Raw genomic sequence first — 12442 nt, 5'->3', positions numbered from 1 at the left:
TGACATGAATGTCCATTATTAGATTAGTGAAATAAGAAAATATTGTTCAAATTAAAGTAATGAAAAACTCATTAGTGAACGTCTCTTTCCGTCTTTCACAGACGCCCCCTTTGCATAATTAATCTTAATGAAAATTGAGGTCATACCGAATGATGATAATTTTAATTGTGCATCAGAGACCGCTGAAAGATAAGAGGGCTTTGAAATGATGCTTTTTACTCGTCTTATTTTGTAGGAGCTGGTTGCAAATATCCTTAGTTGTATCACTGAACTTAATTCCGATTGTTGGATGGACCAGTTACTCACCATTAAATTGGGTGGAGCTGTATACCATAAGAAAACAAACTGCTGCAGTTGTGGTAGGCATCCTCATCACCATCGCCTCCAATACGAAGGGCTTCTGTGAAATTCTGCCACTCAAGTAATTTCTTTGCTTTGTCTTTCAGAAATCTTATTTCTAATACGGCCTGCCGCCTCCAAGTAGTTCAGGGTCTTCCAACTCCTTTGGTGACCGCGGTAGCCCAATTGTTGCTTATCATATACCATTCTCTCCAGGATGGACATGTCCAAACCATCTCCATCACTATCCCATCTACGTACACATGGAACTTCCGTAATTTCCTTTATTCTGTCCTGCCATTCTGACTCTTGATATTCTTCTTACAGCTTTACCATAAAATCAACAAAATCTTGTAGATACAAGTACATATGATGGGTGGGTTATGTCAGAAGAACAATACGGGTCGTACTAGGATAATATATAGCATGCAATTTCAGTCTATTTGACTTCCAGATCTTATTTAGCCTGCCCACTTCTAATTTACCTTTTTACGTCTCGGTAATTCCCAACTCATGAGAACCTGTATTAGATATCACTGCTCCAAGATAATTTAAAAATGTAAACTTATTAATACTCTCTCTTACTAATGTAATTTCAACTTTATGTGCATACTGTACCCTCATTTCGATTCCCATATATATATATATATATATATATATATATATAATATATATCTATATATATATATATATATATATATATATATATATATATATATATATATATATATCTATATATATACATATATACATATATATATATATATATATATATATATATATATATATATATATATATATCTATATATGAGTTATCCTGTTTAGCAAGTTTTGTAGTTTTTGTTTATTAAAACTGCATCGTCTGCATATTTTAAACCTCATGTTTCAATTATTACTCTAATCTAACTCCCCTCTTTCATTTGCAACCACTTTTTGCCATATGAAATCCATGATATGAGCAAAGAGAAGAAGTGACATATCGGTATATTGTAACACCTAACTATCTATTGCCAATTAACTTCACAAGACCTCCCCAACGTTAACAGCTCATCGACTTTTTTTCATAGATAGTTTCCAATATCTATACTGTTTAAATAGAGGGCCAGAGTGACGCAGGCGCTTCCATAATTTTGGTATGTAGACGTTGGCAAATGGCATTTCGTAGTCAACCAAGGCTACATTACAAAAATGGTAGTAAATTCTTTTCCACCTCTGAAAACATTTCTTTCTCCAGCCTACTGGAAATACGCATACTAACTATTTTCATCACATCTTAACGGTATATGCTTGTATCTACGAAAATCCCATTGGGACAACCATCTCAGCCTTAGATACGAGGAATAGAGTTATAAGTTCAGAGTGAAAATCTAGTTGTCTGCATATTTTGTTTCCAAACTCGCTTTCTCAAGGAATATAGAATTTAGGGTCTGGCAGCGGAATATGGCCTGAGAGAGAGAGAGAGAGAGAGAGAGAGAGAGAGAGAGAGAGAGAGAGAGAGAGAGAGAAATATGTGGAATGCAGGAAGAGCCGATGCACGAAATTACATAAAAAGACGAAGAAAAATAGAACCCGGTCACCAGTAAAGAAAATAAGAGATAAAAAGAAATGGACAACGAAAAAGAAATAACCTTAAAAGAAAATCAGAAAAAGATCTATTTTAGGAATAAAAGCAATTGAAAATTCTCCCTGAAAATAACTAAGAGAGGGGACGGCTGGGAGAAGGGAGGGTATGGAAGTGTTGCATAGTATAAATGCATGGTTACGCAGGCCGGGTGAGAAATCAACGCGTAGGCAGGAGGCAGAACAAAGGAGAAATAGGGACTGGCATAGTCTCACCTGTAGGGGGAAAAAAGTTACCATGGAAGGAAGTTGGGAAATCTGGATGAACAGTCCCACTTGATGGACACTAGCCATATGAATGATCCCAATTATAGAATTAGATGCAAGTTTATCGGACCTTTGCAATGTTTCCGGTATCATCGTTAGATTGAATAAAAAAGAACTGTTGACAGATTAACTCAGTCAGGCCTCTTCTGATTCATGAAAACCACCGCAGTCATCCTTATCAAGGATTTTCTGATACATGAAAAATTTCGGTATTTGAAATAAAGTACAAACACTTTTAAGATAATCATCATGCAAAAATATTACCACACGTAAGTCAAGATTAAGGAAATTCTATCATTCATGCTATAGATATTGTTATTGTTATTATTGTTCAACGTTTCTAAATGCTGAGGAATGATCCGAAGCTTCACGAGCTGTTGATAACGTAGTCTTCGATCAGCAAAAGACCGAAGAAGTTGAGAAGAGACGAACTGAAAGTTCGGCATCTTATCTAAGACTAAACCCCATGGCAGATTAATAGTAATTGGGAAAGAGAGAGAGAACCAGGGCGACATTTTAAAGTAATAGAAAACGAGTGAAATGATCGAAGATTTGGGGAATGATGGAAGATAACTGAAAATACTTCAAACACTTCAGTCATTGACATCCCTGGTTTTGATTTTGAAAATGCCATAAATAAAAAAAAAAATAAATAAATAAAATAACGCCAGTAAACGAAATAAAGTATCGAAAATACTAGTCGAACACCAGAAACATCCAGACACCTCTGGAATAATAGAACGGGAATTGCCAGACATTCACGACCTTCTGAATAACATCGCGAAAATGCTCGAGAACTTAAAGTGGGGGGCCTAGAGACCCTCCACCGCCTACACCAACTCTTCTTCGCACAGACCCCCACATTTCCTCTGACGAATAGCCTCATATTTCTCAAGGAGGAGGCAGCCGTCAGCCTAAGAGGGAGCTCTGGAAGGATGGGAGAGAGAGAGAGAGAGAGAGAGAGAGAGAGAGAATGGGTACCGGGTAGCACCGGAGGAGGAGTTGCTGGTTGAGGAGTAGGATTACTAGGATGAAAGTAAATTGTGGGAGGGACAAGAGTTTAGCAATGCTGTGAGAAATTGTTGGACATACGGTGACGCGGGGGAGGAAAGAAGTTCAAGCGAATGAGGAACAGAGAAAAAAATAGATAAATAAATAACAGTAATTTCATGTATATTGTAAGAGCAGGAAGGAATTTGGAGGAGGGATGGATTCAGTTAGCAAAGGAGAGAGAAATCGAAAGAAGGAAGACAGCGGGAGCGAAAGGGCTGCGCGAGTTTAAATCTTAAATGAAGTCGCGGGAAGCGAGTCAAAATGATGGGGAGCGAGAGGGAAAGAATGCCGCAGTAGAGGCCTGGAAAACAATTCGAGATAAAGGTGAACATTTTAAAGCAGGGCAAAAATTATTCATCTCAGGGTAATTGAAACTTTATAAAAGCACGAAAAATTATTTCCTTTAGGTACAGAGGTGGGTGAAATATTTGAAATCCAATACAGTACAAGTATTGAAAGATAGATTAAAACATCTTTTAAACACTTGTAAAATAAGTAGAGTTCATTTCATAACTATGGTATATGAAAATATCTCATGGTGGAAGGAGTATTGATCCTTACTGCATAGCGGATGTGTTGCAGTGTATATTTAATGTTGAGTAAATAGTTCATCTATCAGTTTAAAAATGTCACAACAGTATTGGTTAAAGAAGAATGGCGCAACAATAATGGTCATCTTGTTATGAGCGCAGAAACGCAGTTCGGGTGATTTTTTATTGACCAGTTACCTAAGGGAGTTTCATAGAGCTCCGTGAGATTTTTTAATGTATATACTTTGTTTATAATGTTCAATTAAAACAGGTTTAATGGCTGTTCCAATAAAGTTTTGCTTGATGACGTACTTAACAGGAATTTCCGCAACTTAGGTCCCTGCGTACTGATTTGATTAGGATTTTAAAGGCATACAAACGCGCGCGCATACACACATTATATATACGTGTATATATACATATACATAATATATATATATATATATATATATATACACACACAACACACACACACACACACACACACGAGTATGTATACTTTTCTATTAGCCCTGAAAATATGCAGATGAAAACGTATATGAGAAAAGCTGCGTAAGGCAGAAAAAACGAGATGAAATGTATTCTAGAGTACATTCATTCCTTTGTCGAGGAAATTAGGTAGAAATGCGAACAAGCAAGTAGTCAAAGAGCTAATTAGAAAAAGAGTAAATAGTCCAGCGCAATCATTAGCCAGTCCGGAAAATAGCCGATAGGACGGAAGGGTATTGCCCGTACAAAGGGAGAGGAGAAAACAAAACATCACAACAGATGACGACACACCAAAGTCATTTGAAAGGAGGTTCTCAGATTTTAATTAATGACAACCTACCCTTTGTATGAGGAGGCCACAAAACTTTCATTCATCAACTCAAGTGGGGGTGCTCCAATTTTAGACCTTACACAGCCTTACCCGAAAGGCGAACGGGGCGAACTTGATAAAACAGGAATAAGAGATATATTGCAGGAAACGGCGGTGAACAGGAACATTCAGAATAATGTTAGATTTGAGATGTATACAAGCCGCGGGGTGGGTAAGGAAGGAAGGCAAGGAGCTAACCCGAAGGCATTTCAACGTGGAATACTGGAGGTGAATGATGTCCAAGGATATGCCGTAATACCTTAATGAAGTTGAACTTATCTAAAATATGTCCCTGATGATAAGACTGAGTGAACACGGACACTTCTATAACTTCATTTTTAATGAATAATTCGTAGGGGACTCAATTTGCTGAATTTGCTGACGGCTATAACCGGGATATTCTATCTTTATTTTATTTCATTTACTTTAATTTCAGTCTTGATAACTCGGCTATGTATGTTTCAAGGCGTCTAAGCATTATATGGAGATAGATTAGACTAGATTTCACCAAGATTTTAAGCGATGCAGCGTTAGAATTAATTATTGTATGTTGCGTTGCTATAAAGATCCACGATATCCTGAATGTAGCGGAAGGTGATTATGAAAATATTAAGCAACTGAATTAATGCGATACCAGGTGGGACTGCATATAGATTTTCATTTTCATTGTAATTGACCTTTTAAACCCTGTACGAACTTTAATGCATTTTTCGTTATAACCTTCATAGTTGCCTTTAGGACATTGTATTAAGAAAATATATACATTTTCTAATAAGCAAAAAATTATATTTACACTTCGTCATCTAAGCGTTTTGGGTTTGTATAAGTAGCTATACATTTTCCCATTTAGAGCGGTAAATCTGTGTATTATTTCTTTTTCCTTCAGCAGTTACTAATTATTTGATGGTCCCAGCAGACAGCGTACAACCACAAACACACACATATATACGTATATATATATATATATATATATATATATATATATATATATATATATATATATATATATGCAATATAGAAAACACCGTATCACGCTTCTAAGAAATCAATAGAAGGATGCACAGTAATATCCTTATCTATCCAGATGAAATATTTCCACAAATATATTTCATATGGATAAACAAGGATATTACTGTGATCCTTCTATTGATATTATATATATATATATATATATATATATATATATATATATATATATATATGTGTGTGTGTGTGTGTGTGTGTGTGTGTATATAAATATATATATAGTATATATATAGATATATATATATATATATATATATATATATATATATATATATATGTATGTATGTATGTGTGTGTTGCTAGAATATGTTTCATGTCTAATTTTCCGATTATACGGACAGTTTTTGTCTTTAAGCGTTATCAAATTACCTTTATACTTTCGAGAATTTTTTCCCCGTGTCCACAAGCCCTAATCAATTTGCATTTAGAAGAATCTTTTATCAGTGAGGAGTAGATTATAATGAGAGCAAGTTTTAACAATTATTCTTTTGATCCTGTATTCCAGGTCTTAAGTTTCTTTAACTTTTGATTGATCATGCTAAAAATGGTAACGTTCAAAGTCAGATTTGGTCGTCTTTTGTTCCGACAACTTCTGATTGGGAGATTTCTGGTTTCATGCCAAATAAAGGAATAACAGTATAATGCTACAACTTAAATGAAGTTGTGCTACCATGAATAGCCGAAGAAAATATCTGAATCTGGTTTTAATGGGTGTTCGTCGTTTTAGTCGTAATGTGCACCTCCTTTGGTTTGGTTGATGGCTAACAACCCACTGGATTGGGACTTTTGTTGCTAACAGCACCAAATCTCGTACTGTTGGCAATGGATAACCCAAAAGGTTTATTCTTATATTAATAGCCTCATGTTTTTTCGGTCATTAACATTACTATGTTTTTTACGAAGGTTCTAGTCACGAGATAAGTTGCTCATGCTTGTCTCAGGGCACAATATTCACTTTTGGTGATTATTAGTAACCCGCAAATAGTTTCAGTACATTCTAGACTAGACGATGGTCCTGTTAATGAAATACCCAGACATTGGTTCTCTTTGTTTTGCTTACAACTCGAGGACTGGTTTTAACACTTATTAACAATCAAAATCTCTTTTGGTTGATTGTTAACATGCTGATATTTATTTGAAGGCTATTTAATAAACTACAGGTATCATGTGGAATTATTATGCTGGCAGAGCTTGGTTTCCCCTGGACCTTAACAACCTAAACGATATTACTATAGGTGATTAAAAAGAGGAAGTCTGGTCCCGCATTTATTAAACGAATGGATGGTAATAACCGTATTTAAACGGAAATGCTGATAGTGAATCCTGAGAACCATTTGTTAAAAATCAAAGTAATAACTTATGTAGTGTGAGAATTCATGTGTGGTGTTTACAGTTTTTGTCTGTTTACATGTTCGTATGATAAAGTTTTTGTAATTATCTTTTTTGGTGGCGACAAAGGACTTAAGAGGGTTCTCTTAAAAAAATAACTTTAAAAGATATAATTCTAGCTGAATATTTTACCTTGTTTGCTAACAATCATTTATGGGAAGCATATCTTTAGACTCATTATATACATTGGAGAAACAAAGCCACATTTATGTAACTGTACATATGTTTAAACATAGAACTGTACGGATAGCTTTCGGTAATCTGTTCGGTTCCCCTTTTCAATCTGACACGTTGATGTAGCACTCCAACCAAGTATATAAACATAAAAGGAGTCAAAATAAACGACTTGTTTATGAACTATGGAACCGGTCGTCAAACATAGATCAGGCAATGCCGTTGTTTTCAATTGCTTAATCTATGTTTGACGAACGGTTCCATAGTTTATAAACAAGTCGTTTTTTTTTTCTTTTATTCCTTTTATGTTTACTTGGTTAGAGTGCTACATCAACGTGTCAGATTGAACAGGGAAACCGAACAGTTACATTACTCTGGATTTATTTCTCCATTTGGAGACTCATGCTGCTGTGAGTATTTTTTAATTATCGCCATTTTCATATTACATGAGCTTCTCCGATAGGCAATTTACACGCAGGTTCATAGTGTTGTTTTCATATATAGTCATGTATGATGTTCTGTTCTGGTATTCCCATAGACCTGTGACAAATATCTGTCGTTGCTCTCTAGCGTATTTTATTTATCGACACCACAACTATCAAGATCTGTGTTCCTGAACATTTTCAGTACGTCGCCACTGGTTCCTCAGTTCTTTTTAAGCCCTCAGGCAAGTCCAAAGTGAGATTATAACAAAAACCTTGCACCATTTCGGACCGTTCTAATTACTTCGTCATTTAATCATGAGAGGTGATTTGCAGTAGCAAGGTGCTGGCTATTATGAAATTTCTAAGCACCCAAAGAAATTCTGTTATTCCAAGGAAACAGTGTACTCACAGTATACAAAATTTTTGACATGCACTATAGAATCCCCCATGAGTGAAAGTAATTTGAAATATGTTTTTGGTATAAAGAATATTTAGAATGTATATGATTTGTGCAGTTCTTGTTAAATGTTAGTAATTTTACATACTGTGACTGCTATGGTTTCATGGTGACTTTTAAGTAGCAAACTTATTTTGCATTAAGCGTTAGTGTCTATTTAAGGAAACTCCCAGGCTTCTCCTTTGTAACCCTCGACAACCAAAATCACCATCATATTTTGTCCTCGGTGATCGAAGCCCTCAGGTGGGATGTATGTGCGACTATACTAGTGCTCCGAAACCTTAAGGTTTCAGATGTATTTTGTACGTAGAATAGTTTCACTGTTTCGTCTCTGTTTAGGTACTGATGTATTCAAATGACGCGCGTACCCAGCTGTAGCATCCGTCTTATTCGGACCTAATAGAATGAATTACAGGGTCCATTCAAATTCCTGTTTCCCACTTGCCCCACGGCTTTGTGTGTATGTATGTGTGTGTGTGTGTGTACGCGCCCGCGCGCATGTATATTTTTAACAGAATAAAACAAAGGCTGGTATTAACATAGTCGATTGAACTTTGATTTCAGCAAAGTTCTGGAAGTTGTATATATTAATGAATGATTATACATTGATTTATTTGTTGTTCCATCGTTATTTCTTATCCAGTTTTCAGTAGCGTCATCTGTTACTTTTGTGATTGCTCTTGATGCTTACGCCTGTCTTCCAAAGATATCGTATAAGCTGTTACGATTAAAATGAGTTATAGCTTTAAGGGTAACAGATTAAAAGAAAAAAGGTTTTTTGAGATTTGGTATACGTAGGAAGGGCTCTGATGTACATTGAGACTGAATCATGAACCAGCAGCAAAATTCATCAGGTCAAATTTGGATTAACAACATACACATGCTAGCTTGCAGTGAAGGTGCATGTCGACTCTGAGTCGACTACGCGCTCGTAAGTTATGGGTAGAACACATAATATATAAAAACACGCAGCCATTTTTTCAGTTATCTGAAGGCGGCTCCTCACTACCATATTTAAAGATCTCTGTTATTCCCAGGAGCAACATTTATAACAGAAATCGTTGACGGATTATTGCACATTGAGGATCATGGCTGTAGTGTATTGGCTTTGTTTTTTTTTTATTTTCTCCATATTATATTTGAATTTCCATTAAATATTTTCTTAGTAGTGTTTCTATTCTCTCATATCTCAGTTTCTCCATGTACCCGTGTATATTCGGTTATTTAGAGTTTTACCATTCAGTTTAGTATACTCAAACGAACATATCAGTACACAATCATACACACACAATACATATTTATATATATTTAAAAACTATGTTATATGACTTTTTTTTCTGTATTCTCTAAAGCCCGTGACGTTATTCAGTGAAGTATTTTCCTTTGAGAATGTTAAAACTTCGTGATATTGCCAGTGTTGTAGATGTCCTTATTTTCGATCCTGTGAATTTTTCTATAGTGTCAGTCCAGTTAAGAGAAGTACAATCCAGTTTCTTAAAATAGTCTTTGAATGAAAAAATATTTGATGAGAATTCTAATAATTTTGTTTTATTTCAGGAATGGAGTCGAAAGGGAAGATGAAAATGGAAGAATGAAAGAAGAATTAAAGTGGAATAAAGGAGAGAGCATTAAGGAAAATAGGTTTTTAAGATAATAAAACATTACCGCTAATAACAACCGTACAACTTTCGTGTACTAGATGCCGGGAATCTCCAGGAAAGAAGATGTTCATAATATGGGTGATAATGGACAGTAATCTGCTGTTTATAAAATGATAATTGGAGATTGAAAATAATATTGAATAACAATATTTTTAGTTTTAGCTAGAGACAGATGAGGTCGTATGATGGAAATATTTCTTTGTGTTCAGCACTGAATTGTATCTCATTAGAAGACGTAGAGGAAACAAGAATAAAGTCGATTCGATTTTGTTTTAAATAGTAGATTAAACTTTTATATGGCACAGTTTTGACTGGATTAAATATGAGGTAATGTTCATTCTCTCATGGAATCTTAAGCAAAAGTTTTGAGTGAATCTTTGAAGTAAGAGCTGTAATATTTTCTATGTGGTGCATCTGTGAATAAAGTAAGTAAAATTAATAAAAATGCTTTCTTCCCCAATAATTCGAACGCAAGTGAATAAGGCATTATTGTTTCAATGATAGTGAAGCGGTTGACGATAATTCATAATATGAATATTCATTATTGTTAATAATACTGAATATTGAGGATGAGCCCATTTGTGTATGCTCGAAATTATATAGAACTCATATTTTTTATCACTGCCATGGATTTATGCTTATTTTTTTTTTTTTTCATTTGGACGACCAATAAGACCAAAATTATAATTTTCTAAACATAAAATAATACTAACACATACAACAATATAAATGTATAGGTAGTTTTTCTTGCTAATGAAACAGATTGCCGTAATGACTTCGTCATCATTAATTTATTTTATCTTACCTCTACACGTGAAGAACGCCTGTTGCCATACTTTTTCTTACATGTAGTTTTGTACTAAGTGCCTTAATCATATTTGATCTATATGTAAACTGAATGTGGCCAAAGCTTCCCCTGTTTCATTCCGCACATTATCCTGTGAAATGAATTTCGTGTTATTAGGAGACCACTCAGTTTCCTCCTCTGGGGTCATCCTACTAAAGCATGCAATTCTTGGTCTCAGTGGAGACCATTCACTTTCCAATAAAGGCTTTAAGGCGTCTTTGGATAGACAAATTCGTGCAATTGTTGTAACGCATCTACAAGTTGAAGAGCTTTTGAGGGAACTGGTTATTAATCTTCCTTAACTATTTGATTTCATGTACGTAGCATTGATATAATGAAGGTCCTCGTATGCATCTCTGAGTGTGTATTGTATTGAAATAAAGCTAAGTTTTTGGTCAAATTTCAAAGCAAACTGAAATTGAAAGGCGTTGGAGTATACCGGAGGAGGAGAGAAGAGGTCAGTATTACTGGATATATCCTTAATTACCGATAGAAGGAACTTATCATCTCCTATCATAGAAGAGGGCCTTCTTATCAAAGACACCATTAGGAGGTGTTTTCAAGAAGCAAACTGGCAAATTACATGGAAATCGTGCTTTAAATAAACACTCTATCAGGATTTCTCCTCGACCCGTAATGTCTCATTTTTCGTGTATTTATCTTGTAAACGGTAACGAAAATTTAAGCATAAACGAAATTGGCAACACTATATTTGTAAAGAAAACAACAGGGCTTCCTGAGCCACTGCACAGGGAAGGAACGTCACCAAGGGGTCTGAAATAGGTGAATATAAGGGACAGTAGTACAAATGATGCTTTATGGATGTGAAGGGTGAACAACAGATGCTAGAAGGAGTCAAATAGAAAAGCCTCGAAGTCTGAGGACTGTAATGTGTGCAGGCATCTTCAAGAGATATGCCTTGTAAGTGAATTGTACAGCAAAGGAAACAATGGGGTTAGGGTGTGTTGGTTGACAAAGGATATTTGTTACAGAAAGATTTGTAGGGAATGTTTACATCGGTGGTCAATGTGGGAGACTAAGAAATGACAGGCGTTGGGAAAAGGTAGAGTCGAAATGGACACAAGAAGCAGAGGACAAAGTTGCATTTGTTTTGAAAGGAAGGGGACATCTTAGCCGGAGAAGCCAGGCTGAAGGAAGTTCGTGTATGAAGAAGTGTTTTTTTCAAAACTTTCATTGAATGGGCTGACGAGAGTAGTTCGATATACTAGCCATCGATAACTCTTTGGTTTAATTGGGTAGTGTTTCCATTCTCTTTTATATTGATGACTTTTAGCGTTTGGTAACACCATTTTGCTAAACTGTATATGTGGTCATCATACTTGAGGGTCTTTAGAATTAAAAGAATGAATATTTGACTTAATCATTGTGTTTGCTTTATGGTAATTATCTGACTGAATTATATAGACGGTTATAAACATAAAACATGGCAAGGGTAAGAATGTTTGGAAGGCATGTTTTAACAGAAATAGTAGGCCTTGCAGTTCAATTCATTTCTGTATATTTCGTAAGTTTCTGTTCCTAAGTAATCTGAAAGCCTTTTTTTTTTCTTTCTTTCTTTTTTTTGCGATAGTAGGAATAAATTTCGGGTTTGGTGAGATGTTAAATGGCACTAATTAAATTGAGTCCAATTCATTCAATAAAATATTCATTTACGTTCCTCGTAACTTAAGCAGTAAAACTCATCATGAGTAGCTGGAGGGAATTACAAATTCAAATAGGCACCTGTTATGCCTCCGTGGAAGTCTTTACATGAAAGGAAATTCCAAAAATCTCC

General features: G+C 35.2%; 2 protein-coding genes across 4 annotated transcripts in view; both read left to right on the top strand.

Annotated features, from left to right (window-relative positions):
- LOC135200071 (uncharacterized) overlaps positions 1 to 10449 on the top strand; it is an 84060-nt gene extending 73611 nt beyond the window's left edge. Inside the window, exon 3 of the mRNA XM_064228354.1 lies at positions 9697 to 10449. The gene's annotated coding sequence lies outside the window, so the exon portion shown is untranslated. The remainder of the gene's footprint in view (positions 1 to 9696) is intronic.
- LOC135200070 (protein glass-like) overlaps positions 1 to 12442 on the top strand; it is a 1678662-nt gene that overhangs the window by 182337 nt on the left and 1483883 nt on the right. The window lies entirely within an intron of this gene.

This window comes from Macrobrachium nipponense, chromosome 26, assembly GCF_015104395.2.
Source record: "Macrobrachium nipponense isolate FS-2020 chromosome 26, ASM1510439v2, whole genome shotgun sequence".
Taxonomy (NCBI): Eukaryota; Metazoa; Arthropoda; class Malacostraca; order Decapoda; family Palaemonidae; genus Macrobrachium; species Macrobrachium nipponense.
This window is presented reverse-complemented; position numbering and strand designations above follow the sequence as displayed.